Source organism: Podarcis liolepis (assembly GCF_965112155.1).
Source record: "Podarcis liolepis genome assembly, chromosome: 6".
In the NCBI taxonomy this organism is placed as follows: domain Eukaryota; kingdom Metazoa; phylum Chordata; class Lepidosauria; order Squamata; family Lacertidae; genus Podarcis; species Podarcis liolepis.
The window spans coordinates 68,265,391-68,292,641 of NC_139559.1; the positions used below are offsets into that span (position 1 = coordinate 68,265,391).

Here is a 27,251-nt window from a genome sequence, read left to right on the forward strand (position 1 = left end):
GGAGAGGCTTTTATTTTGGATTTGGTGGTTTTTTCCAGATAGGTGGTGGGATCTGTTTTTATAGGTTGGTAGGTAGGGTCTTGGAGTAGACTTGATAGTTTTGCTTGGTAGTCCGATGTGTTCATCACAACAGTGGCATTACCTTTGTCTGCTGGGAGAATGATTATGTTGTTGTCTTTCCTCAGGTTGGTGAGTGCTTTCTGTTCTTCTTTGTGTAAATTGCTTCTGGGTGGTTTGCTGGAGCAGAGGATGTTGGTGACTTCAAGTCTGATTTTATTGGCTTCATCTGGGTTGATTTTGGTTAGGCTAGCTTCGACTCCGCATATGATGTTTTCCGTGGGGATGCGTCTCGGGGCGACTGCAAAGTTGAAACCTTTGGAGAGTACTTTGGTTTCAGTTGAGGTGAGGATCCTGTCTGATATGTTATGTACTGTTTGTTTCATGGGTTGTTGTGGAGGGTGGCTGGGCTTCTGGCGTTTCTCTAGTTTGTGGATAGCCAATATCCTCAGAAACCCCAAAGATAAAATCCAGTTGGAAAACCAAGGGGTCTATGAAATACCCTGCAAAGTCTGCCCAGCCACGTACATTGGACAAACAAACAGACGAATAAATGCACGTATCGCAGAACACAAGAATGCCGTCAAAAAAGAAGAAAAAACTTCCTCTCTTTTCCAACACATGAAAGAAACAGGACACGAAATTAATTTTGCAGATTCCAAATTGCTCTTTAACATGGAACATCACCACAAGAGAATAATCATGGAAGCCATCGAGATAGAGAAACACCCTCACAACATGAACAAGCGTGACGACACGTCCCGCCTGCCAGACATCTGGAAATTAGCCCTCCCCACAAAAACCGACACCAGAACCAGAGGCACACAGAACGCCATCACCAATCAACCACACCAGACCCAAACCCAGACCCTCTCCACAGATAAATTACAGACACCATCCAGTAGCCAAACCATAGTGGCACCTCCGGATGCTGCACCCCCCTGCAATCCCTACACAGATCTGGCTGGCACAGGGCACAAAACCACAGCTCGCCCCTATACACGAAGCCAAGCCAGAGCACAACTAAGTGCAGTACAGCCATCTTCTCAGAAAAACTCTTCACAAGCTCAAGAGGTCAAGACACGAAAGCTTTAGCAACTAATCCACACCTAATGACCCACCTAAGTGGTACTCAGAATATCACTCAAGAAATCACTCAAGATATCCCTCAAGTAATTAAGGAACAAAAGAAGAAAAGGCACACTAACCTGGGAACTTCCTCTCTGCCCAGAACGTTGGAGGCTATACACCACACCCCCTCAACAGTATTTATAGGAACTCAAACACTGAGATCCTGCTCTGTTCCAGTAACAAGAAGCCGAAAGCACCAGCCTGAAGATGACGAGTGAGACCTCGTCGAAACGTCGCCTAGACACCCCAACTCTTACACGGGAAGACACCCGAAGACACCAAAACCTGCATATAATATTATATATATATATTTACTATTATTATTAATTGAATTTCTAGACCATACTTTATCCGAAGATCACAGGGCAATTGATAAGCAAATCAGCAGTAATCCTGAGACTATGGCAAGACAGAAACCGTGCTCACTTTAATAAACAGAGCAACACCATATTTTGAGATGGTGTCAATTTTTCTCTGCCTCTGAAAGGAACCTGAGCATCTCTACTAAATATGAAAATTCTGTTGTGCTAAACCTTTTTTGTGATTTCATTATCGCTACCCGCTGACTTTTCTTTGAAAGAGAGTTGTAGGAGTGTCTGCATATACCCTTTTTGATACGTGCAGATCATTGGCCTCTGCCAGAGAGATACTGCAGTTGTTTTTAACAGAAGGAAAATAGAGAATCTCCTAATTTCAAATGAGATTGAACAATCCTAGAGAGCGGGGTGTGTGGGTGTGATTTTGGTTGTGTTAAAAGGTACTTTGTAGATGCTTTCCTGCTGTTGGCAAAGAGGTGTGAAAAATTAATTCTCGCAATACTGTCCCCCCCTCCCAACTGTGGAACAGTGCTGGAAAGGAAACCAAATTGTGTTATGTGTTCCTGTCCTAAGCACTTTCTACTGGAAACAGCACATATAATTTAAATGCCTCATTGCATAATTAAGAAGCCTAGTCTAGGAAAACTGTACTTTTTTTGTACAGTTCCCTGTACCTGTAGTATTTTAGAACAAGAAATGTCCTTGTCCTGGAGATTTTCTTTTTTGTCCAAATCTAAGAGGTAACCTCTATTTCACTTAAAAAAAAACAAAACTTTAGCACCTAGGGTACTGTCAGTTATGAAAACTACTTTAGTGTTCAAGCAGCAAGGTTTCCTTGCATTGATTGTGACATGTGTGCATTTTTTGGCATTAAACTCTTGAGCATAAAAGTAAATCGTCGATTGGCTGTCCGTTTGTCAAGTACAGCCCCAAGAGACAGAGAAAAGCTAGCTTGAGATGTTGCTCCATTCTTAACAGCAGAAACAACTGGTTATAGATTTCTTTTGCAAGCAGCTTGCCCTCCTTATCAGTTATGGATTTACTAGAATGAACAGAAAGTGTTCCATTTGAAATGTGGAGATACAAATGAAGTTTTGAAACACTTTGGCTTCATATTCTTATTTCCTTCCTAATGCATCCAATTGTGATCTTTTTACCCTGTCCAAACAGAGGAATTTCTCCTTCTCTCTCTCTCTCTCTCTCTCTCTCTCTCTCTGTGTGTGTGTGTGTGTGTGTGTTTTCTTACTATGTCATCAGATGACAATCTTATTCAAACAAGATGTTTCTTAGATGAATTTTAATTATATAGTCTAGGCTCAAATGTATATTTGGCACCATAATTCTGTTTGGGAAAATGAGGTTTTGTGGCCATTTAGAACTGATTATGCATTTCAGTGGGTTTGATATGAATCTGCTCTTAGTAAACAGAAAAAGTACCCTTGTTTCTTGTCCGTTTTCATTATTTAATTTGCAACAGATGAAGCTGGCATGCATACAGACTGGAATGTGGAAAGGGGCAAACTGTGATGTAAGTTATTGCCAATTAAGACTGATGAAGTCTTGAAAACTTAATTTTTATTTAAATGATTATTTTCCAGTCTTTTTTTCACCAGTGCCCCCAAGGTTTGGTTTACAGTTAAAGAAAATATGAAGTCGTAAATACAAACATCATTTCATTTATTAAAATAGTAGGCAGTGAACACTTTATAATCTCTACAACCTGTTGTGAAGTGTATTATGAAAGAACTTCAGTTTCAGTTTTGAGTTAATTACTGGATGCATTGTCTATGATGGGATTATTTAAAAAGTAAGTGTGAGACAGAGATGTTAAAAGGTTCGCAGAATCTGAAGTCAGGCCTTTTTGAGTCAAAAATATATGTGGTTTATCATAGTTTGTGGAATCAGTCAGTCAGTAAATCATTTTATTTGTACACCACATTTCCAAAGTTAAAACCATGCTCAAGGTGGCTTGCAACATATAAAAGAATTACATAATTGCAAGCATAACAAAAGTAGCTATAAACAATAAGGTAAACAATAAACACAACATCAAAAAGTAAACAACCGACTTGAACAATATCCACATAAATCGTAAGAGCTAAAATAAATATCAATAGCAGCAACAGCCCTCACTCCCAACAAAGCTCCCTAAACAGTATCCAAGTCTGCTTAGCAGCCTCAGCTTTTGTAGCTGGAGTCAGTCAGGGCCCTGCTTTCTGAGGCCAGGTGGAAAAAAGTCTGCAAGGCAGGGAGCAGGTCTTCCAAGATGCACAGCCATGATGGCCTCTGGCCTCTTCAGCAGCCTCAGCTTTCGTAAGAGTATGTCTGCATACAATGGTTTTCTGCATCTTTAAAGGACTTGAGATAACACTGGCTCTTTTCTTAGAATATAACCACATCATGTAAGATCTATACATAACTATTTGCTTAGTAACGTCATCAGTTAAATGATTAGAGCTGTAATGATTGGAAGGCTTCTGCTGAATTTACTTTCAAATAATCTCCATTTCGCCAGGAATTTTGGTTTACAGCAACAAATGACTGTTAGGTGTTAAAACCAATTTCAGTTCATGGTTTATGAAGCTGGTTGGTTTAACTACTAATGGTTGTGTAAGCACAGTTTAGTGTGAATGCACGAACATACAGGGTCCTGGAGAGGAGCTTGTAGCCACCAAAGTTTGACTTTAGTGTGTTGTTTGAACCAAGGCTTGCAGTTAAGCTCTGTCCTGACTAACCACTAGCAGTAACCATGGTTTATTTTAGGTTTGGCTTAGTGTGATATACAACCCGGTCCAGTATGTTTACATCATGATGCATGCTTTCATCCAAAATTTTCTTATGTCAGTTCGTAGATGACAGGAGGCTCGTTTAATACTTTGCTTTACTCTGATATTGCTTAGAATAAGAATTTTTTGAAAAGGGTGCTTTCCTTTGTTGCTTTTCCTTTTCCTTTCTTTTTTTGTTTGATGACAGATATCTGCTTTATTTACCATGGCCCTGCCATATTTCATTCTGTCAGGAGAGTAGCTAATTGACTCACAGCAAAGATCAACAGGCGATAACTGGGAAGCCTTTTGCTAGAAAGGGTGCGGCTAAAGAGATGAGCATTTGTGACCCTGTTTCTGGTCAGACTAAACCATTGAGATGCTGATCAGTGTGCAGCAGTGCATTTTAACACATTCAGAGATGTTAAGCAACAGTAAAACTCCATAACCGTTTAAATGACAGCAGCTGACTATTTGAATTAACTTTCTATTTGGCTTAATTTGGGGTCCTAATTATTCCTAACTTACGTGAATAGATTTCAATTATAGTATACTATAGGGATTTGTAGCTAAGGCAACTGAAGGAATCATTTTACCTAAAGTACTTTTGTTCAGCTGATTAAGGCAGGTTAAATGGAAGGCTAGAAAATGTGAAACCTCTTTCCTTGAGGGGACCTAAAAACAATTGCTTCAAACGGCACCAAGGAAACAAATGTGGTGAAAAAGAAGTTTGCTCTCCCTCTGTTGTAGAGAGCCCAAGTCGTCTTTGTTACTGTATCACATAATCCGAAATAAATTATCCATTCACCTACCCTGCAAAATAGAGGGTTTTGTTGTGGTTGCTATAATAAAATTGATAGCAAACAACTGGAAATGGAGAGCTACAATCCAGTAATTTAAGGCTGTGGTCTTATGGCACACCTAGGAGGAAGTAAGTCCCATATGTATAAAAACATAGCAGAGAACTGAAGTCAGTCCAGGTCTATAGCATGCTGAAGTGCTTGTGTGTGGTATACAAATTATTATTAATAATTTAAAAGTCACACATTTTCAGGTGCACAGCTATATGAACAAAGCTATGCACTCTCTCTAGTAAGTGAGCAGTATGTTTGGCATTTCTTATGCCCCAGAACCAGAAGCGGCTCACTGGATGGAGTGGAGCCACTCTGGTAGTTCCCACCAGCTGGTTTGCTGTTAATTGCCAGGAGGAAGAGGGTTAATGTGGCATGGAGGTCATTGTGGTGCAAACACATGGGCAAGAGTAGTAGATTGATTGGACATAATACACAAATGTCTTCGTCCCCCATACAATGAAAGCACCCTCAGGAGACCAGAGCATAGAAGCTGCTCAGTTATTTTGCCTCTGGCTGCATTTGCCACCCCAGCATCACCAATGCCTCGAGGTGGGGGGTGAGGAGTGGGGCTAAGAACAAGAAATGGAACAATTGCATGCCAACCATGCATACATCTATGCAGTGTCTCTGTAAGTTGTTGTGGTGGTGTGTGTGTAATATTTGGTATAAATGCTTTCAGGTTCATTTAAATTTTGGTCCTTGTTTTCATTTGACCTTTGCAACAGATCAGCACCCATTGTTTCATCACAAGCCCTATGAGAAAGACTGTCAACATGCACCCTGTTGTTGTTATTTAAAAAAATATTATAAATTATTATTATTATTTATTGAGTTTATATACCACCTTATACCTGGAGGCGCTATAGCTGCCACCATACATATGTCTAGAATTGCACTGTTAGTCTGCTAGAGTTAAATGTGCCTCTCATTTACACGGAAGTAGGGGAACTGTCAGCCAGAGGTCCCAGTCTCCTGCTGGTGAGGCCACTGCCAGGAACCCAATCATGTAAAGTTTATTCCAAGTAATAATAAAGGTAAAATAAAAGAGGAGCTGAGTGTGAACAGTCACTGAGAGTATCTGGTTAAGCTTGCACTATACAGCCTACTAACATCAGCAGAATCACACCAATCTCCTTGGTCACCACAAAAACCATGAAGTCTTCTTAGGAACTGGAGGGAGAACAACATAGAAGGGAGAATAGGCATTTTATAATGTTACGGCTTTAGGAGAAGGAATTGGACTTCAATAGAAATAGCTGCTGATACAGGAAGGCGCTCGCCTCACCTTTTCGGACCAGGAGATTGGACTGGAAGGGATGCTAATGAAGAAGGCGATTGCCTGGCAATCTCAAGTAGACTTGACAGTGGGTTCTGTGATTGTACAGTGGTACCTCGGGTTAAGTACTTAATTCGTTCCGGAGGTCCGTTCTTAATCTGAAGCACCACTTTAGCTAATGGGGCCTCCTGCTGCTGCCGCGCCGCTGGAGCACGATTTCTGTTCTCATCCTGAAGCAAAGTTCTTAACCCGAGGTACTATTTCTGGGTTAGCGGAGTCTGTAACCTGAAGCGTATGTAACCTGAAGCATATATAACCCGAGGTACCACTGTATATCTAAACGTTGAAGGAATGCAGCTCTGTTCTCCTCAAAGGAATGATGGCCAAATATCTTGGTTAGAGAGGTTGTGTATTTAAAGAGACGTACAGTACCTGCCTTTGATCAGAGTCTTCCTGGTTGGTTTGCTCTTCTTACTGGTTTCTTCCCTTTAAAAGTACTGCCCCCCCCCCCGCCAAATGCCCAAATCTTATTACAATAGGAAAATGACCCTTACCATGTAAGCAAAGAAAGTGGTCACAGCTGGTGCCTGCTTTGTGCACAGAATCTGCATGTCAGCAATTGGACGCGGTATTATTTCGGGGTATCTGTGTTATCATTGAATATGAAACTGTTTCCCGATGACAGACAGATGGAATGTTGTGCTGAATGTGTAAATTGGAATTATCGCATCTAGCATTTCTCTTTGCCAGGTGCCAGCTTGCTGCTGCGGCTCGACACTAATGTTGAAGGGGTGCCAGGAGTGGTTTTATTTGCTAATTATCTCTTAGCATCTCGGGCAAACAGCTTGCCCAGGTGTTTTCAAAAGCACCTAGCAGGACAGTGCAAGGCTGCAGGTGCTCGTGTAGTGATAGGACAGCACACAGAATGCTGCTGGTATCCGCATCCATCTGTGTAATTGTTTTATTAAGCTCGGAGTTCTTTGAGCCTATAACGCACTCAAGTGCCAGGCTGGCAGTGGTATCGTCGAGCCTCTTGTTCTTGACTTACACCAGCTTTCTCTTAGTACTTTCCCTCCAGGCCCTTTGTTATAAAAAGAAAATGCCACAGGTGTTCTCCCCTCCCTCCTTTGGTATGAAATGCAGATGATGAAAGTGGAAAAGTTGGTTGAAGTTTCCATACTAAATAAGGTTTTTAGGGAACTATGGCAACCCCTTAGGTTTTTTTTGGGGGGGGGGGTGAAATCATTGTAAAAGTTAGATTTTTAAAAGAAATTAAAAAGAGAGAGAGAGAGAGAATGTGCCACTTTTATGGAACACTTTTTGTGGATGTTCACATCACATCACATATTTGATCTCACCAGTCCTGTGGCCTGCTAACGTAGGCCAGGGTTATTAACCCCACATTGCAGAGTGAGTAGGAAGAAGGGATGGCAAGAGAAACGTGGGCTGGTCACTGATAAACTTTAAAAGAGAAAACGAAATCAAAATTGCTGGTTATGTTTTAAAGGAGCAGCCAGTGAAATACAGATTAATGTATTGTGCTCTTGTGATTAGAGAAATCTTCAAATAATGCAGTTAAACAATTTAAAAAAACAAAAAAACAAAAAAACCTGGAAAAATAAACAAGAGTGTATTGGTTTGGTATATATACACACAGAATAATATGAATTCCTTTCCCCGCCCCTTCTTCCTTCAGCATCCTATTTAAAGGGATTACATAATTTTAGTAATGCTGCTTTGATCTGCCATTGACACAAAGACATCTCCTTTCTGTGGTTTTTGCCATGGCAGCTCTTTGTGGGCTGGAGTTAATCATTAGCAGAATACAACTGAGTTGATAACATTTTTATAGTTCTTTCAAAAATTGCTACTATATAACTCACTTCTAAATGGCACAGTTAAAAAAGGAGTCGGTTTTGAGCTGGGGTGGTGGTGGTGGTGGAATTCTCTTTTGTTCCGTAATCTAAAAATCCAGAAAGATGAATTATCTCTCCTCTGTGTCTTTTAATTAATGAGATGCAGCCTAAGACATTTCGTAAATTCTCATTCCACTGTCTGATTGCTATCCAGTATGCATCTAATGTGGCGCATGCTTTGTCTTTGTTGTGGGTAGTTGGGAAGTATGCTCTTTTTGCACTTTTTGCTTTTTGAATGCTTGCATAGGGGGTATGCATTTCTGATTGCTTTGAAGAGCCTGAGGGAACTAATCTATTTATGGAGGTTCTCAAAACATTGGCTCATGACATCACACCATTCTGTGGCTTGTGCTAATCATAATTTAGAATTCAAACTGTGGTTTGATGGCCCAGATGTACAGGCAAAGCAAGATTGACTTGCTGAACAATGTCCTACCTTCGCCCTTCAATTGTTGCTCTGTTCACCTGCCTCCGACGACTCCCCGGATGCCATTCTAAATGGCTTTGTATCGCCACCTAACTGGCAAAGTGATGCCGTGTGTGCAATTGTGTTATCAATGGCCATATACCGTATTTTTCGCTCTATAAGACACCAGACCACAAGACGCACCTAGTTTTTGGAGGAGGAAAACAAGAAAAAAAATATTCTGAGTCTCAGAAGCCAGAACAGCAAGAGGGATCGCTGCGCAGTGAAAGCAGCAATCCCTCTTGCTGTTCTGGCTTCTGTGGTAGCTGTGCAGCCTGCATTCGCTCCATAAAATGCACACACATTTCCCCTTACTTTTTAGAAGGGGGGAAAGTGAGTCTTATAGAGCAAAAAATACAGTACTTTTAACAGGAAGGCTTCCTGAAAATTCCGTTCAGTTCAGAAGCTTTTGGGAAGGTTTCTGGTTTATACAAGGCTGTTGAGCTTTCCTTTATTATTTTACCTATTTTTATGCTCTGCTACAATTAATCATTTGGTTATTAGTTTATAACAGAATAAAGTAGCATCATCTGTGATCCAGTCCTTCACCTTCCCCACCCCTCTGCTTTCCTATCCCTGCCAATGCTCAGCTACAGCTGCTTCTGCTTCTGCATCTTCTACAGATCATTGCAGGCAGGTATTCAATCAGTACAGTTCTGGCCCAAACCTCCCCATGATGATTCCTGCTTGCTACATTGCTCAGCTCAGATTACATGCTGTTGACCTACACACAGCCCCCTAACCCAGCTGGAGTGTGTTGAAAACACTGTACTTTTAAATTCCACTCTTTCTGATGTGGCTTGGCACTTTTTTGAGGGCTGTGCATTCTCCAGAGTTCCTCAAATCTGCCTGACGGGTAGTAAACTAGAGAGGCATGTTTCCCAGATTGGGAAGAGACTGTGGAAGCTGGCACTTTTGTGTATGTGTTGCTAGTAGTTCATATTGTTAGAAATGGGTATCTTCTTGAACATCAGCAACTTGTGTATTTTTGTGGTGGTGGAGGTTAAACCAGGGCCTAACAGGACAATTCTTAGGTTCTTAAGTTGGTGCCACTGGATTCATTTTTAGTCTAGTTTTTATTTTATTTTAAGGGAGTTAGGAGCTCATTGATTGAGTGTTGTTTCAAATTCAGAAACTCAGAATGTGTGTATTCACTAGTGCAGTGGAGGGTGAAATGTAGCAGTGGACTCTAGTTAGAAGATGGAAATTGATACTCTACTTGAGTGTGGCTCTGAAAGAGGCTGCAGTGGGATGTTCTGTCTTCAGAAAGCTTGAACAGAGTAGCATACTTAGATGCTGAATACATAGAAGGTAGAGAGCATGCTTCTGGAGTGGAGTTCTGCTGGTGCTTCTTCTAAGAGTCTCAGCATCTTCCAAGCTCATAATTTAGGATTAATTTGAAGCCAGGGATGGGCAGGCTTTGTACCTCAAGTTAAATAGCTGTTTATGTTGCCTCTCCACGCTCTTGCTCAGCAACTCACCTTGAGTGGCTAGAAGCTGTGGATAAAGACCGATCTGTGCTGTTTCTGCTGTCACAATTATGCCTTATGAATTCACCTGTGTTTGCCATTGTGGAGCCACAATCTACTACTGCATGTTCAGGGGGAAAGGAAGACTCCATGTGCAGATCTGGGGTTGCTTCCATCACTGTAATGCACTGCTTCATTTGGCTGTGCTGGCTGCCACTGGCTGCATTTGTTGCTACAGTGCCCTGTGGGCCTGAGCCATAGGAGCTGTCTTGACTTGCTCTTGGTCTCACCTTGCTTTTGCTTTTCAGGATATCTGGCTTGTGATGCCACTGCTCACAGCTTGCCTAGAAGGAGATCTATCCTGGGAGGGCATGATTTTCCTCTCCCCAAGGAATCAGCTGCTGTGGTTGGCCAGCTGTTTATTATAATTTAACTATAGGAGAGTGCCCAGGTAAGCTCCAGAGGTTCTAGACAATCCTCCTCTATGTTATGTTTTCTGGCAAGTCAGTTGACTATGTCGTCCTATGACTTCAAACCCTTCTATGCATTGTTGGCTTACCCACTGGTCAGTGAAGGTCATCAAGGCTGGGCTTCCTTCCTCTTAGGTGTGTGGTAGAAGTACCAGAGGTGGTAGATAGCATTTGTGCCTCTCTTATAGAAATTGCATAGATAAATTTTGGGCTGCACCCCAAACTGGTAGTGATTTATTGAGAATGCTGTTGTGAGAACAAATAGCTGGCACATACAAACAAGAGTAACCTAAAGCACGTGGCTTTCAGAAACCTCACACCCGAGTTTGAAGCTGGAGATGGCGCATTAAGATGTACTGTGTAAGGTGGGCAAGAGTGGTCTGTGAAGTTATTTGAATATATATATATTTATATTTGTCCAGACCTGACAAACCATAGTTTGCAAACCACAATTTCTGATTTGCCAGCCAATTGTAAAATATGGTTTGCCAACTTACTGATGTTGCACCAACTCTTGGGTTAAGGTTCTCAAAAAACTATTTTGGCTTGACGCCTGAACTGAACCACTGGTTTTCCTTGTGAACAAAAATAATGACTTTCCAACAAGGTGCTGCAAGAAAAGGAAGCCAAGATTCTGTGGTTGGTGGCTCTTACTACTTTACAATTAAAGCGTTTTTATACACCAAGGCATAAAGCAGTTCTTGAAATGATTTATAGCCAGATGCTGGCTAGAATTCTCATAGTTCACATTACAGATACCTCTCTTTCACTTTTGCCTCTGCATTAACTTCAATTAGGTAGCTACATAAATAACACATGAATAACGGGCAAGAGGATCGTGGACACCTAAGACATTCTCCAACTGTTAATATCCGAGGGGGGCTAGGAATTTCATTGACATGATTGGTATGTATCATGCACTCTTATTTTTCACATTACAGATTTACAATCCTTAGAAACTGAAATGTGCAATCAGGAAATACCATAGATGCTCCCGTAACTCAAAAACCTATGATGTAGTTTGTTGGGGGCCACTGGATGAATCTCTAGTGATGTGATCTGAGTCCAGATTATGCCGTTGTTGCACTCTCTGGTTGCCACAAAACAATAGGGAAGCAAACACTTGCATGCACTTTCTTTTGTTAACGAGACTAAGGATTTTGTGGAGAAAAGGTACAGTGTGCTTTTATTGCAAGCACGGCTTCAGGTGGCAGTTGCTGTTTGTTTTTCTTCCTTTTTTTAATGATGTGTGTTTGGAATCAACAATCTATTTAAAAAAGTATGTATATTTGCATTTAAAATTCTAAATACAGAACACCTTTAAAGTTGGAAAGAGCTTAATTAGCACAGCACACATGGTAGTGATTTGCTTATAATTTATGTAGTTTGTAAGGATAGCTGACAAATTAATGCTAAAATGAGGAATGTAAAAACAAAAAATCCAAAACCAACAACATTTGATTTGATTCCTGTGAAGAAAATTGTTAGTTTTGGATGTGTACAGAATGTGTGGCCATATCAGCTTCAGACTGGCACAGCTGATGGTCCTGGGGATCATGTCTCTTGGAGGATCTGTGAGACTTAGAGCAGCGGTTCTCAATCTGTGGGTCCCCAGATGTTGTTGGACTACAACTCCCATCATCCCTGAGCTCTGGCCTTGCTAGCTAGGGGTAATGGGAGTAGTAGTTCAACAACATCTGGGGACCCGCAGGTTGAGAAAGGCTGCTTTAGAGTGATCCACAGGTGAGAAACCTCTCCCCTAACACCAAATGCCCCATTTGGGAGCGTTCCACTGGATACCAGCTTCAGAGCTCCCCCATCTCCAGCAGCCATCTTCCTTTCCACTAGTGGAAGGCAGTGAAGAGGTGACTTTGCTGCAGCCTAACCTTTCCCCCCAGTAGCATGGTATAATAGTATCACAGCCCCAGTTGTGCATCTCATAGAGTAGGCAGTGATTATTATTAACAGAAGAGTGGACTTTGAGATGTCTATTCTGTAAGTGCAGACTGATAGGCTGGGAATATGGTTATATGTGATAAAGGGAATATTAGCCATGTGACTACAAACTGTCACTTAAATTTACATTTCAAGCCTAGAATTTTATTTTAATGTCTAGGGCAATATTCTTGAGTAGAGTTGTATGGGGAAACATGTTTTGGTAGCTGGATTGAACTTGAGCAGGCTGAGAATTTTAGCCTTTTCTTTAAAAAGGCAATGTTCATAGGGGTGTGGAGCTAAGCTTGAAAGTGGATAATAACTACTGAACTCTAAGTATCGGAGTAGCTCTGAGCAGAATTTTCACTAGTTCAAGGGGCAGAATTGGTTACATAGTTCCCTGCCTTTTCCCATGGCTAGTAAAAATCATAGTCAATTGTGCAAAATTTGCATTTCTCCCCCTTTTCTAGAAAACCACAGGATCCTGCTTTTCTTGGCACAAAATTTTGTGGTCCAAAGAATATGCTTGCTAAGTAGTTAAGGGAAAGAATCATTAAAAAAAAAAACTCACGAAGTTTTCTAATGACCACCATGGCTTTCTAAACCTCCTCCTATACATGTAAGGTTGTAGATATGCAAAGTGGGAAAACATCATTTTCAGTGTTAAAAGATAATTATGTTTCTTTTGCGTGCTCAGGTAATTTGTGGTTTCTCCCTGAGCTTATCTGAGCAATTAAACAAGAGAGGAAATTACATAAAATCAAGATATACATCATCAACATCAAGCCTGAATAAAGGCATTGTGAAATAAAATATAGTTGCTGTAGTATAAGAATGCCCCCCCCTTCACGGCATCATGCCTTTCCTTTTAATCATTTCCTTTTTTAAAATTCTGGCATAATCATAGACACATTTCCAACTCTATAGTTTTAAAAAAAATGTCCTGAAACAAAACACTCCCTTTTTTGTAGGTTGTTGAAAAGTGAGCTCTCAAATTATTCTGGCTGCAGCCATATGAGTTGCTCTTCGAAATCAAGTCTTTAGCATAAGACGGCTGCTGCGACGGCATCCTCTTTCATCTTCTGCCCCCTCCCTCCCCCCTGCATTCCCACACTTGTGCCTGCATTTCCCAAAGGTCAGGCCTATTGGGGATGGTCTTGTAAACCAACCCCAGTAATAATGTAATAAAATGCAACTGATTCTGTGCAATATGGGTAGCAGAAACAGCCAAGGCTGCGCCTGTGCTTACCGTTTTCATTAAAACAAAGTAGCAGTGATTTCTTTCTCTTTCCCATGTCTCCATCCCAAATCTTTAGCAGTTTTCATCAAACCGAGTTCCATCCATGCTTTCAAAAAGAACCCCAACCCCCTTTTCATGTAGAAAATAAATATATTTCCATTTGTTACATACACCGCTTTCGAAGCATAGAAATGGTCGGTGCCGCACATGGTAAAGCTGATACGCTTTTAGGAATGTTTGGTCTGTTGAGCGACGACATTAATTGTAGATTTTAAATCTTGGTATCTAATTGAAGCCCCCAACCTCTGGTGAAAAGGTAATCAGTGTGGATGACTTTGTTACAATAAGGAGCGCTTTGTTTCTTTGACTTTGTCAAGAGGCAATGGTATTCTTAATTAAATATGTTCAAATTTTGCCTGTGTTGAGAAACTTTAATGTTCGTTTGAACTAATTAATGGGCTGAATGGTTAGAAGGTGAAATGAGATAAGGCCATCTGAGAGTCCCAGAGTTTCTTGGAAGCTAGCTCGTGTTCCAAGAAGGAAAACTACATGTATTGCCATTGTAGTATAATGTCCATTATAATTAATCCAGAATGCAGCAGCTAGACTGGTGACTGGGAGTGGCCACTGAGACCCTATAACACCGGTCCTGAGAGACTTACATTGGCTCCCAGTACGTTTCCAAACACAATTCAAAGTGTTGGTTCTGACCTTTAAAGCCCTAAATGACCTCGGCCCAGTGTACCTGAAGGAGCGTCTCCACCCCCATCATTCTGCCTGGACACTGAGGTCCAGCGCCGAGGGCCTTCTGGCGGTTCCCTCACTGTGAGAAGCAAAATTACAGGGAAGCAGGCAGAGGGCCTTCTCAGTAGCGACACCTGCTCTGTGGAACACCCTCCCATCGGATGTCAAGGAAATAAGCAACTATCTTACTTTTAAAAGACATCTGAAGGGAGCCCTGTTTAGAGAAGTTTTTAATGTTTAATGCTGTATTGTGTTTTTAATGTTCAGTTGGGAGCTGCCCAGAGTGGCTAGGCAAACCGAGCCAGATGGATGGGGTATAAATAATAAATTATTATAATATTATTATTATGTCCATGATTCTAGAATTCTTGCTGTGCTTGGTCTATGATGCCCATTTCATACACTGAGTTATATAATAATTCAAAATTTTTGCATAGTGGACTTTCTTCGATCAAGGTCTATTCTTGCTGCAATAGTGTCTTGCATGACTAAAGCCTTAGTGGATACAGATTATTGGTTTTTCCATCTTTCCTGACATGCGAATCACTTTCCTTTTTTAAACAGCACTTGTGCAAAAATGTTTGTATGTGCATGGGTCAAGAATTGGGTTTGTATTTAAGCACATGACTGATAAGTTGTGGCTACAATGGATAAGCAAATAGTGATATTTGACCATGTGTTAAAGCCATTAATGAAGCCGTATCCAATGTGGTTCATAGTCATTTTGGGCTTGAAAGAGTTATCTTGAAATAATCATCCCAAGGCCTATGAGGGGCCCAGAAGTGTATAACTAGAGACAAAGCCACAACTTGGTTTAGTTTGAATATATCCCCTTGGTAAGTCTGTATTATCCTGCAAACTAGTAAGGGTGGTTTTACCATACAGATGCAGAAAATGGCTGTATTTAGTCCATTCAGTATTCTTAGGTGAGCTTCTGGCTATATTATACACCTGGATTTCCCCAGGCATATCTGGAATATTGCAGTCTGCAGCCGTATCCGGGTGGAAATCAGGAAAATGCCTGGGAAATTCCGGACATATGTCAGTCCATGTTGGCATTTCTTGATCAACAATTCCGCTGCGCCCCCCCCCCCCCCAGATTTTCACTGTTTGAAATATGGCAACCTTAGGCTACATTTGCACATAATGGTATGCCAAGGTTTATTATAACCATGGTTTGTTCAGTGAACCAACAGTGGTCGTAGATGATCAAGCAAGCCACCGTTTGCTTATTTTCCAGCTGCTCTTGCTTGTGGTTCTGTAGCTTGGTGATAGGGTAGATGCAAAAAATCATAAGTAAGCAGGGCTTTTGGATTCAGACATAATGCCAAATCAAGTTAAAACAAACCAGGGTTTGTAAGCCAGCCATGTCCTCGGATTGAGGGTTTTTGCTAGAAAACATAACACAGGTAGTTTCCTGGGCTGAGTTTGGACAAACGAACCACATTTTTAGCCATACTTTATATAAGCCATGGCTTAAGTGTTATGTTTGAAACATGCCCCTGAAATGTAGCTATATTTCTTTGTAAGAAAGCTTTTCTCTCTAGAAAGAGAAATAATAATTCTTGTATTAAAAAAATAAAATAAAGGGAATTATCTGGGATTCTGAATGTACTGATAAACACATTATTACAAGTATGCTGCATGCCTGATTTTTCATTTTCATGGAATAAACTAGCCCTAACTTCAAAATGTGCCTGGCAGCCAGTGCTGAAATATTTTTTGGTGTGCTCTGGGAATTCCCCACAGCATTTTGATGACTTTTATTATAGCGCCACAAAGCAGCTGGCGTGGTGTGTAGATTAAAATGAAACTTTTACAAGAATGATAAAGTGTCATACTGATTTTTATCCTGACATTTCTGGGCAGGCAGGTTTTAATTATTTGACTAAAGTTGCTAATTCTGTTCAGCGAAAAAAGCAGCAGCAGCAGCGTTATCCGGATGATAGATGTAGATGTCAGAAAATCACAGAGGGTTCCACGTCTTTGATTAAAGGTGCTACTTTGGTGTTAAACCCAGATTACGAGGGCATCTTAAATTCTATTGATTCTGTCAGCTTTGTTTTTAATGTGCTGCTAAAACTCAGCGTTCGAATAGGCGTGCGCACACACACGCACACCCGAAAGGGAGGAAAATTGCACTGAATGACATTGAACTCCTCTCCAATTGCCAGTTTCTCAGATAGTTTCCGAGAGACTGTCCCTGTGTCTATAACTCAAGAAAGGACTCTGTGAAACATGGATTTTAGTTGACTTGGCTGTCTTGCTTTAAGTTGCATCATTTTGTTGTACATGCTTCACCCATCTCAGGGCATTGTATCAGAGCATGTGCTTGGGGGACGCGCAGCTGTCAAGCATTATTCCAGATAAACAGAGCTGTAGCTGCAGCATATCGGAAAAACTGTCCAAAAATCAGATGGCTGCTCTTTCTTCCAGTGTGAGCTTGCCTTTTATTTAGCTATCACAGCACAAAAGGAGTTTGGAACAGGAAGTATCACACTTGGCACATTTAAAAAAAAAAAACTAATTCGCATTCAAAAATCTACCTGCTTTTTTGTTGTTGTTCAAGGCCTGTCGCTTGTTATGACCCAGGGCACACCAATGTTTCTTTTACTCCCCGCCCCCTCCCTGCCGCAATCTCCATGGAGTTCTGCTGTTCTCAGTGATATGATGAGGAACAATTCAAGGATGCAGATAACAATGAATCCTATTTAGGTATTTCTTTATTTATTGTAATTCTTTCTGAAGTGAACAGCAAGATGAGGGTGGTAACACTGAGAGTATGCTAGAGGGTTGGTTTGCATTGGCACACTTAAAACAAAATGATCTCTCTTTTTCACTAGTTCGTCAGACTGAAGCAAATTATTTTTGGAATGGGTAGACTAGGAAATCTCCCATTACAGAGACCAAGTGAATTCAGGTATGAAACACTTAAAACAACAGCAAAAAGCCTCTTATAACTCCAGCCTGCTGGTATGTAGTGCAGATAACAGCAGAATGATTTAGGTCAAATTCCCCATAGGGCTGTTCCTGTAATCCCTGTTGAATTCTGGACCATCTCCAAGTGATCAGCTACAGTTCAGATCCAGCTTCATGCTCCATTTCCCTTTATAAAGACTTAAAGCCCTACGTTATCAGAAATCAACAGTCCTTCATTTGCTGCATAGTACACATTTAGCAGCCAGGCTTCCTCTCTAGCTCTTCCCGGTTCCCAGAAACCAGGAAGCTGGCACACATCCATCAGACAGAGGCTCATCCACAGTGGTCCTATAGGAGGCATGATTGATGAAAGGGTTTGGTCTCAGCTTATACTGGCTCTGGGACACTTGGACTGAATCCTGTGCATCCTGGCGAGGCAGAGCAGGATTGAACTCTAGAAGATTATCACTTGGAATGGATTTTGGCAGCAAGTGCATTTTCACCTCTTCTTACCCCCCCCCCCACTCCCTGCTTTCCTTTTCCTTTTCACAGCAAATGGCTTTGTTGGCTTACAGCTTGAAATTCCTTGTCCACTTTAAGCAAGTTCCCATTCATCCTTTGAAAGGTATGGGAAGAGTAAATGTAGGTTGTAGTCCTTTACAGCTTACCTGGGAGCAAGTTGAACTCCAAGAACTTACTTCTGAGTAGATGCATAAGTATTCTGTTAATGAAATTATTGCTGACTGCAAAAGTTGGTAGGTAAAAAAAATGAGTCTCTGCGTGTTTTAATCACTATGTATCCTATGCAATTCAAAATTGTATCTGGTAAGCATTAGCCTAGGGATTTAATACCCCACTGTTATGAGAAGATAACATCATTGTACAGGAATAAAATATTTGCTGGAACCCATCTTGCTTATTGGGTAGAATTTAAAGTCTGCAATATAGAACTTTTTAAAAAGCCCAGCTTGTGTCTGATTTTCATTACGCGTTTCAACAAGAATGTGGGAAACACTAAAAGCAGTCAGCATATGTTGTGTTTTTTATCTTTCATAAACTGTTTTGCAAAGTGTACACCTGGAAAGTGAAGGATAAATTGAGAATGCGGAAAGGTGGGGGAAGATTCTCTATCCCTCCCCTTCCTGCTTTTAAGTAGCTGCTGGGAAAGAGGGAATAGTTTGAAAACATCTTGTAATCATGAATTAGAATGAATTATGTCACATAGCTGTGGAGGCCATTTAGTATTTCAAAAACACAGCGGGGGACCTTTTTTAAAGACATAATTAAAAACAACAGAAGATATAGACTGTTATGGATCTTAAGTTCTAGGCTTCCGGAATAATTTAAGTCCCTCTGAAATACCCCTTGCTGTTGTCATCTATTAGCATCTGTGTGATATTTCCCTTCAGTCAGTGCTTTCACTTTAGGAAATGGGGCAAAAAGTCAATAGGTCAGGCCTAGATTGGTCAGTATTCCGAGCATTTCAGTTAAATTCCATTCAGTTAATTTTAGATGAAAAGACACTCTAAAGGGAACATTTGAATAACACATGGTATGTACTGCTGGGAAATAATTTATCTTTAACAAGGAAAAGACATTGTCAATTTGGTTGATGTATGCATATTGGTGTAAATAATGGATCCGTCTGAAAAGGCTACGGGTGTGAGATCCCTTCCCAGGGGAACTTCTGTGCCAAACTTACTTGGTATTGTATTGGATGATTTAAATTTACACTTGACTGTTCCATTTATTCTGCATGATGAATTGAAACGATTCTGTGGCATTTCAACACACTGCCACCATCATTGCATTTATTTCCTCCTTGATTCCCAAGAGAACATGCATAGGAATTCAATGAGGATGAATGTAGATACACATTTGTGTGTGTCTACACCTACCCACATGTTCTCTATTTAATTTTATGGAGAGAGGACATGTGCAGGTGCAAAGAATGTGTTTTTTCAATCTTTCAGTTGAAGTGAATGAGGGAACCTTCACACACAATTATGCCCCATCTCCCATGAGCATCAAGGCACATTCAGATATCTGGATTGAAGAGAAAGAATCATAGAATTGTAGAGCCTGAGGGTCATCTAGTTCAATTTGAACATAATGGGGATAAAGAATGGGAATAAACGAGAGCAATACGTTCATAGTATCTGCAATGTAGAGAAACAATGCCGGAATCATGCCCACAGCTTTCCCACAGGGTGGGCTCAAACCACCAACCTTTTGGTTAACAGCCAGATGCGCTGACCCATTGCACCATGTTTGAGGAGTACTCCTGAAGACAGTATTATGAAGACTTGCAGACACATAGAATGTCTCTGCTTTGCTCACAGCTGTGATTGGATCTGACAAATGTTGCTAGACTCCCAACCCTAAGGTTTTTGACCTACGAGTTTATTTTCACAGGGGCATAGGGAGGTTCTATATACAGATACTTTTATCCCTTAGTAAAATTTGCTTGCATTTTAATTCTTGCAACATTAATTGTTTATGGAAAGCTTATTTTTGGTATCAAGTGATTCATTTTATTGAACTGCAATTCAATGACATTTTCCAGCAACCTAGTCAAAAGAAGACCTTCCACCCATGTTTTCCACACTATTGTTAATCTTATCCCTAGTATAGCCAGGGCCGTCTTACCCATAGGCGCGGGGCACCCGGGCACCAGGCTCTCAGGGATGCCAGGCTGAGAGTCTAGGGCCTGAGAGTTGAGTCCCAGGAAGAGTCTACCCGTCGGTCGGAGTGCTGCGGCAGGCTCTTCTGTTGCGGGTGGCTCTGCGCCATGAGTTCCAGGGCGACTGAGCCAGCGAAACGCTGAGGTGGCCAGCCGGCTCCACCCTCCTGTGCCCCGGGACTGGGCAATCGGGGGGTGGGTGGGTGCTGGGCGGATCTTTGCACCCCGGCGCCGCATATGCTTAAGACAGCCTTGAGTATAGCCATGGCTAATAAGGATCACATGAAGTTAATATTTTGGCTGCAGCTTCTTGCCCCCTTCTTTCATTTTTCTCTTGTATCGACAAGTTGTTATCTACTGTCCTCTCAAATCTAGTGACATATTTCTCACTATGTTTAGGGGTCAGCAGTGCAGTGACACCAGCCATTGGCATCTTTAAGCAGGATATTGTCTAATACAGTATATAGCTTCATTCCCTTTGCCATTACATAAATAAAGCATTCAGTGTGTGCATCAGTGCCATCAAGCATGAATACCCTGGTGGACTGGGAATTAAATGCCAAGTGAGGGTCAGAAGCAACAAAGGCTGAATAACACTCAGCAAATGTATACATATTAGGTAAGGAACACTGCTCCTGGTGCAGAAGAAATTGAATAAGCACCTTGCAATGTCTAGATGGAGCATAAAGACTTCTTTTGTGTGCCTCAACAACTATCGTTAAGCCATGCAGAATATTCCTTCATGGAATGAGCCAGACAATGGTTTATTAAAGTACAAGGGGAAATGTTTGCATTCTAGATTCCTTGATGGTACTACTATATTGCATTATGGTTATTTTATTTCATTGGCTGGAGCATTATGGGTACGTGAGCCTGCAGAACAACATTACATCTTTCCTGGGTTATTTTCCAGTCAAGAGATAATGTTGAACAAGATAACCTTTTCAATTATGAAAGTGCTATGATTTCTTTGATTATTTTCTTCTCCAAAGAAAAATTCCAACCTGTTCTCATGCATTTTTATTGTAGTTTCATTAGTGCAATGTAGATTTTTCCAGTCCAATGTAAAATATTAACATGTATTAAATCATATTCCCTTGAAGCCCAATTTCTCCAACTTTCACTTTTTTGGGGGGGGGTATACTTCAGACTTCACTATGAGCTTTCTAATCATGTGGTTGTAGGTAACATATATGTCTCATTTATCACCCATTTTTGGTCGCTTAAACAAGTTCTAATAATTGAATCTACAAATATGTGAAGTAATTATATTCTTCTAGGTAGTTCCTCAGCAAAAATACTACCAGACCAATAACAAACAAGACACCAGCTGTTTGTAGATTTACTGTCTAAACACTTGATACAAAAGGAAGAAAAGGACGGAGAGGAAAGAGTTAAGCAAGCAAGCACTTGTTCTTAAAGTTACAAAGCTATTATAATGTTCATTTTAATTATCTTACTACAAACAGGTAAGACCTACCAGGATAATAAGTAAGCAGATGCAAATAAACTGACACTCAGATAATAACCAACATTTCATTTTTATTTTTAGAACAGTTGAAATGTGTGTGTGTGTGTGTGTGTGTGTGTTCATGTTCATGTTCTCTGCTTTCTTCATGCGTGCGCACACACACACACACACACACACACACACACACTCCATTTTCTTAACCTTTAAAAAGAGCCTATAAAATGAATGCTGAAGGATCTTGAAATCATTCTGGTTCTGCAATAGGGATATGACTCTGGACTCATTAAATACAGGGATGAGGTGGGAAGCTGTTGTTTTTTTACATGTTACTAGACCCCACCTCGCATCAGCTCCTGCTGGTATGGTCAACAGTCTCAGATGATTGAAATTGGTGTTCAGCAACATCTGGAAGATCCCAAGTTAGCCACCACTAGATTAAGCCACATTTTAACTATTAGGTGCCTAATATTAGCCTTTAATATTGACATGATAAAGATCTCTGTCTCTTTTTCCTCCATTCTGAATTCATTTCCCATACATCACATTCCTTCTCAAAGTTATTAACAACACAGTCGTATTCATGCCTACTGAAATGTAAGCCTCATTGAGTTGAGCATGATTTACAGCCAGGTAAATGTGTATAGGATTGCAGCCTTATGTAAATTGTAAAGGCATCACATCAACTGGAACCACTTATCCTATTAGAATATATCTGCCTATGTTGGCCCAGAGGTTTCATATATATAATTTCTAGAGTTAATTTAGAAAGAAGCTGTTAACATTTCATAATAGCTGCTTATCTGTGACCCTTTTTCCAAACCATTTTGGTTTTTTTAAAATTTTAATTTAAAAGCCATGGGGGCATAAGAAACAAAAACAAAATAAACAGAGCTTTCAAAGTGCTGGACAGGCCTTGGGAATCAGAGATCCAAATATCCTAATTTCAAGATGAATAAAAAACATCTTAAGGGAACACTCACAGTTATCAGTAATTGAACATTCCTGGCAATTATTCATCCAAAGGAATAATTATCCCTTGATTCAGTTTTCTGAGTAAGTCACCTATTAAATTTCGCTCTTGTGTGTTAACAAAGACTTCTTAATAAAGATTTTTGTCTTTTCATTTTGCTTGTTCATAAAATAATCTCTGGAAATAGTAAAAAATGATTTTAAAGCAATAGCCAGAATAATTTGTTTTTATAGACATGGGCAAGTTTTTTCACTTCTCAGCTTCGTTGTTTTGAAGGAAAGAACGGTTCAGTGGTTGGGCGTGTCTTTTGTGTTTGATGCTAATGGTTGATGATTTTGCTGATGGGGAAAAATGCTGATTTGTACTTGGCAGTATACACTTTTTATTTGTTTTGTGTCATTTTAACATTTTGATACATCCCTTGTGAATTCTTCAGCACGCATTCGTATAGCAGAGCTAAAATAACATAGGCTGGCCTTTGATCTAGGCACATGTGGTATTATTTTGAAGAGCAGCTTAATCTGTACACATCCAGTCTGCCTTGAGAAGAAAAGTCAACCCTTAAGGGAGCTTGCTAAGGCTACTGAAATCTCCTGGCACATGAAAGTAGCAGTAGCCATATTGTACACAGAACTAGTCAGTGTACAATAGCCAATAATACATTGTCTGCGAATATTGCACCATTTTTGCTTGTGTATGTTGGCAAACTCCAATCCCCTGGTACCAACCAATTTACTCAATCCCAATTCCTGTGCTAATGAACCTGCTAGACCCAGTTGCCATTCCTGTATGCATGCAGTTATGACTTCCTAAAGCAACTATATCTGATGCTACATCCGTATGAAATTATTCAGATCACTTTTCATTTTTTTGCTTCTTACTCATTGTGGTTAATTAACAAAATTAAACATTACATTTGGATAGCCTACAGCTCCCTCCAAAAGTTCTAATGGAGCTTATTGTAGTGCCATAATGGACGTGCACAATTTGTGCTTTTGCAGCACAATTCCTACTTAGACATCCTGTAATCTCTACTTCATTATCCGGACAAGATTTCGACTTCCCTTGCAAGCATATCTTTGTGATTAATTGGGCTATTAAGGGGAAGATTCATCACGCAGCCAAGAGGGCAATCTAGCCCTGAAGTTTTGGGATGTTTCTGATGCTAACCTGGGGCCAAAAGAAGTGCTTGGAGAACCTTGCCTGATGCAAGTTAATACATTTGCTCTGTTCATTAATGAACAGTTGGTAAGGCTGATCTGGTAACGGACCATTAAAAGTGGCAAAAATGCTTTAGTTGCTGGAAAACAAATTGGCATCTACAGTTACAAATCAATTACACAAGGTTACTTAAGAACTAGCACTATAGCTCTAGATTAAATAGTTGAGTCTGTTCCTCTCTGTTTTACTCTATCTCTAACAAGTGTGGGGGAAAGCAAATACTTTCATAAAAGTTTTCTGAGTACAGAAATTTCAATCTCCTTACTGTTGCATGCCTATTCAGATTTTTGTTTTTAAAAAACCATGGCCCCCATCATCGAATGAACATGGCTGTTACTTAAGATGCAATTTAAATCATCATGGCTATTTAACTATAGCCCCACTTTAGTGCTGTGACTGGTCATGTTGTTTTTGTTGTTCCTCCCTCCTTAATACCGACACTTTTTTGGGCAACACGTTTAATAAATAATTTTGACTGCTTAAAATATTTTGTGAAGGGCTGCTTTTTGTTTTATTTTGTACATTAGTTTCTTTTAAACTTTGTTTCCCTTGCTTTGGAGTATTCATTTTTCTTTGTAGAACCAAAGACGTAAAACATAACTCCACCACCTAGTCATCCAGCCCCACAAAAATAAATATTGTGTAATACACACTCTTCTAAGCCTCATTGGTATGGATAAGAGAAAAGAGCACCTCTGGATTGTGCCAGTAGTAATTTAGATTTTAAGGACTAGATAGGACTTGCTTTGATCATAAACTTTCTACATAATATATTAACGGTGCTGTCCTATACATGTCTACTCAGAAAAGGATCCCACTGAATTCAGTGAGATTTGCTGCTGGCAAAGTAAGTGTGTATAATATTGTAGGGCTGAAATGTACTCATGCCAGGCATGTCCAGAGGTACCTGATAGTGGAATAGTATGGCGGAAAGGGAATAGTGCAAGATGATCTGACACACATTGGCTAAGTCACTTACCCATTGTCACTGTGCTAGAAGTGTCTAGTACACAGTTTGTTTGTTTGTTTGTTTATTACTGTACATTTATACCTTTCCTTTCCTCCAAGAAGCTCAAGACAGTGTACAGTGGTACTTCGGGTTACAGACGCTTCAGCTTACAGACGCTTCAGGTTACAGACTCCGCTAACCCAGAAATAGTACCCCTGGTTAAGAACTTTGCTTCAGGATGAGAATAGAAATCGCACGGTGGCGGCAGTGGGAGGCCCCATTAGCTAAATGGTACCTCAGGTTAAGAACAGTTTCAGGTTAAGAATCGACCTCCAGAATGAATTAAGTTCTTAACCCAAGGTACCACTGTATATAATTTTCTCCTCAGTCTCTTTTACCCTCCCAACGACCCTGTGAGGAAGGTTAGGCTGAGAGAGATTGTGAGTGGTCTAATGTTACCCAGTGACCTCACAACCCAAGTGGGGGATTTGTATCCGAATCTCCCCAGTATTCTTGTCTTCATGGAGTACCCGCATAATGGTAACCCAACAGTGAATCTGTGGCGTGGCAATAAAGCTATCTGCCTGCTTTGGTGATGGACATGAATGCTTAGGGAGTTCAATCCTGCCCTCCTACAATAAAAAGAAAAGAATGGAAAAGAAAAAAGAAATACTTCAAGGGTTGTTTGCAGTAGACCAGGCACTTGCTCTTTCTTTCAACCGGAGAAATGGTACAAAACCATCACTTTACAAAGGCAAAATCACATCATAAAGTTAAAAAAAAAAAGGTTAAATAAAACTAGTATAAAACTGATGGGAATATTAGTTACAATTCATGCCACAAGCAAAAGCCCTTTCGACTTGCCTTTTATATCTTCAAAAAGTCAAGAGATTTGGTCATCGAGTTCATAACAGATAACTCTTGACCTGTAGAAATTTACATACTTTCTCCTTTTTCTTATGTTTAACCTTCTGGTTAAACTTTGCTGCTGGCTTCTAAGTGTATACTTTTAACTGAAGACCTTGTGTGACCATGCAAGATATCACAAGATCAGCACCAACTTTAGCACTGTTTTATTTTATTGGCCTCTTGAGTACAGTCTGTGAGACCGTACTATTCCATAAAGCTGATTGCACCCAAGAATTCAAGGCCTTACATGGTCAGCTATCACTGCAGCATGCTTTCTCACCTGTTTTACTACTGACCATGAAGAAATGCAGTAAGGCATTCTATCTGATTTTGCATCGCCAGTGTGTAAAACAATAAATTGAAATTGAAATTAGAATCAAGGAAGAAACACTTTCACAGGGACATATAGTCTACAGGGCCACATTAATTTGCCTGATCCGTTATCCGTGTCATTACCCTTGAGGTGTTCAGTAGAGTTTCCCTGTTGTTTGCTGTGGTGCCAAGAGGTAACTAATTCTATGTGAAGGTAGCTGTGGTGAAGTAAATAGTACTTTTAGACTCCAATCTTATATTTGTTTACCTAAGAGTAAGCTCTACTTGAACTCAAGGGGACTTATTTCTGAGTGTAGGATTTTGCAGTTCTATCTCATGTAGCTTGATTCACAAATTGGTTGCACCAGATTCAGCTTAGGCTTTATCTCAGATGTGTCCAGCAGAAACTTTCCAAGTGATCACTGAAACAAAGAGGCTGAAGTTGGGAAAGAAAAGAAGAAAAGAGGCAGAGAATGGCGATGTGACAAACTGAAGGCTGTAGAATGAGTAAGAAGAAACCTACTGATTTGGGGATGGAGCATCATATGTGTTGCCATAATGGATCTTGAATGCAAATGTTGGTTCCTACTCATTGATTTCTATTAGTGCAGACCTTTTCTCTTTCTCTGTAGAAGTCAGCAGAACAATATGCACTCCTTTGCTTTGTCTGGAGAAAGTGAAAGTCTGGTATTTGGTGAATCATCTAGTGCTGAGCCAGTGTCCAGAATCAGTAACGGGCTGGATGATGGGCAATAAGCTGAAATTCAGACCTGATAAGATGGAGGTGTGAGGTGTATGTAGGTGGCTTTTATGTTTTTGGGGTAGTATGCACATAAAGGATCAAGTTTGGTCAATGACTGCTCAAAGGTCCTTAGTGTGCATTTTACAGTGGTGCCCCGCAAGACGAATGCCTCGCAAGACGGAAAACTCGCTAGACAAAAGAGTTTTCCGTTTTGGAGGTGCTTCGCAAAACGAATTTCCTATGGGCTTGCTTCGCAAGACGACAATGTCTTGCGAGTTCCTGCTGGTTTCCCCCCTCCCCCCCTTTTCTAAGCTGCTAAGCCGCTTATCAGCTGATCCGATCAGCAGATAAGCCGCTAAAAGCCGCTAATAGCGCTAATCCGCTAATCCTTCAATGGGCTTGCTTCGCAAGACGAAAAAACCGCTAGACGAAGAG

The 27,251-nt window shown here is 40.5% G+C and overlaps 1 protein-coding gene across 32 annotated transcripts in view; it reads left to right on the forward strand.

The window, feature by feature from the left end:
* The window catches only part of ADGRL2 (adhesion G protein-coupled receptor L2), a 355,922-nt gene that overhangs the window by 209,275 nt on the left and 119,396 nt on the right, over positions 1-27,251 (forward strand). The gene's annotated exons all lie outside the window — the stretch shown is intronic.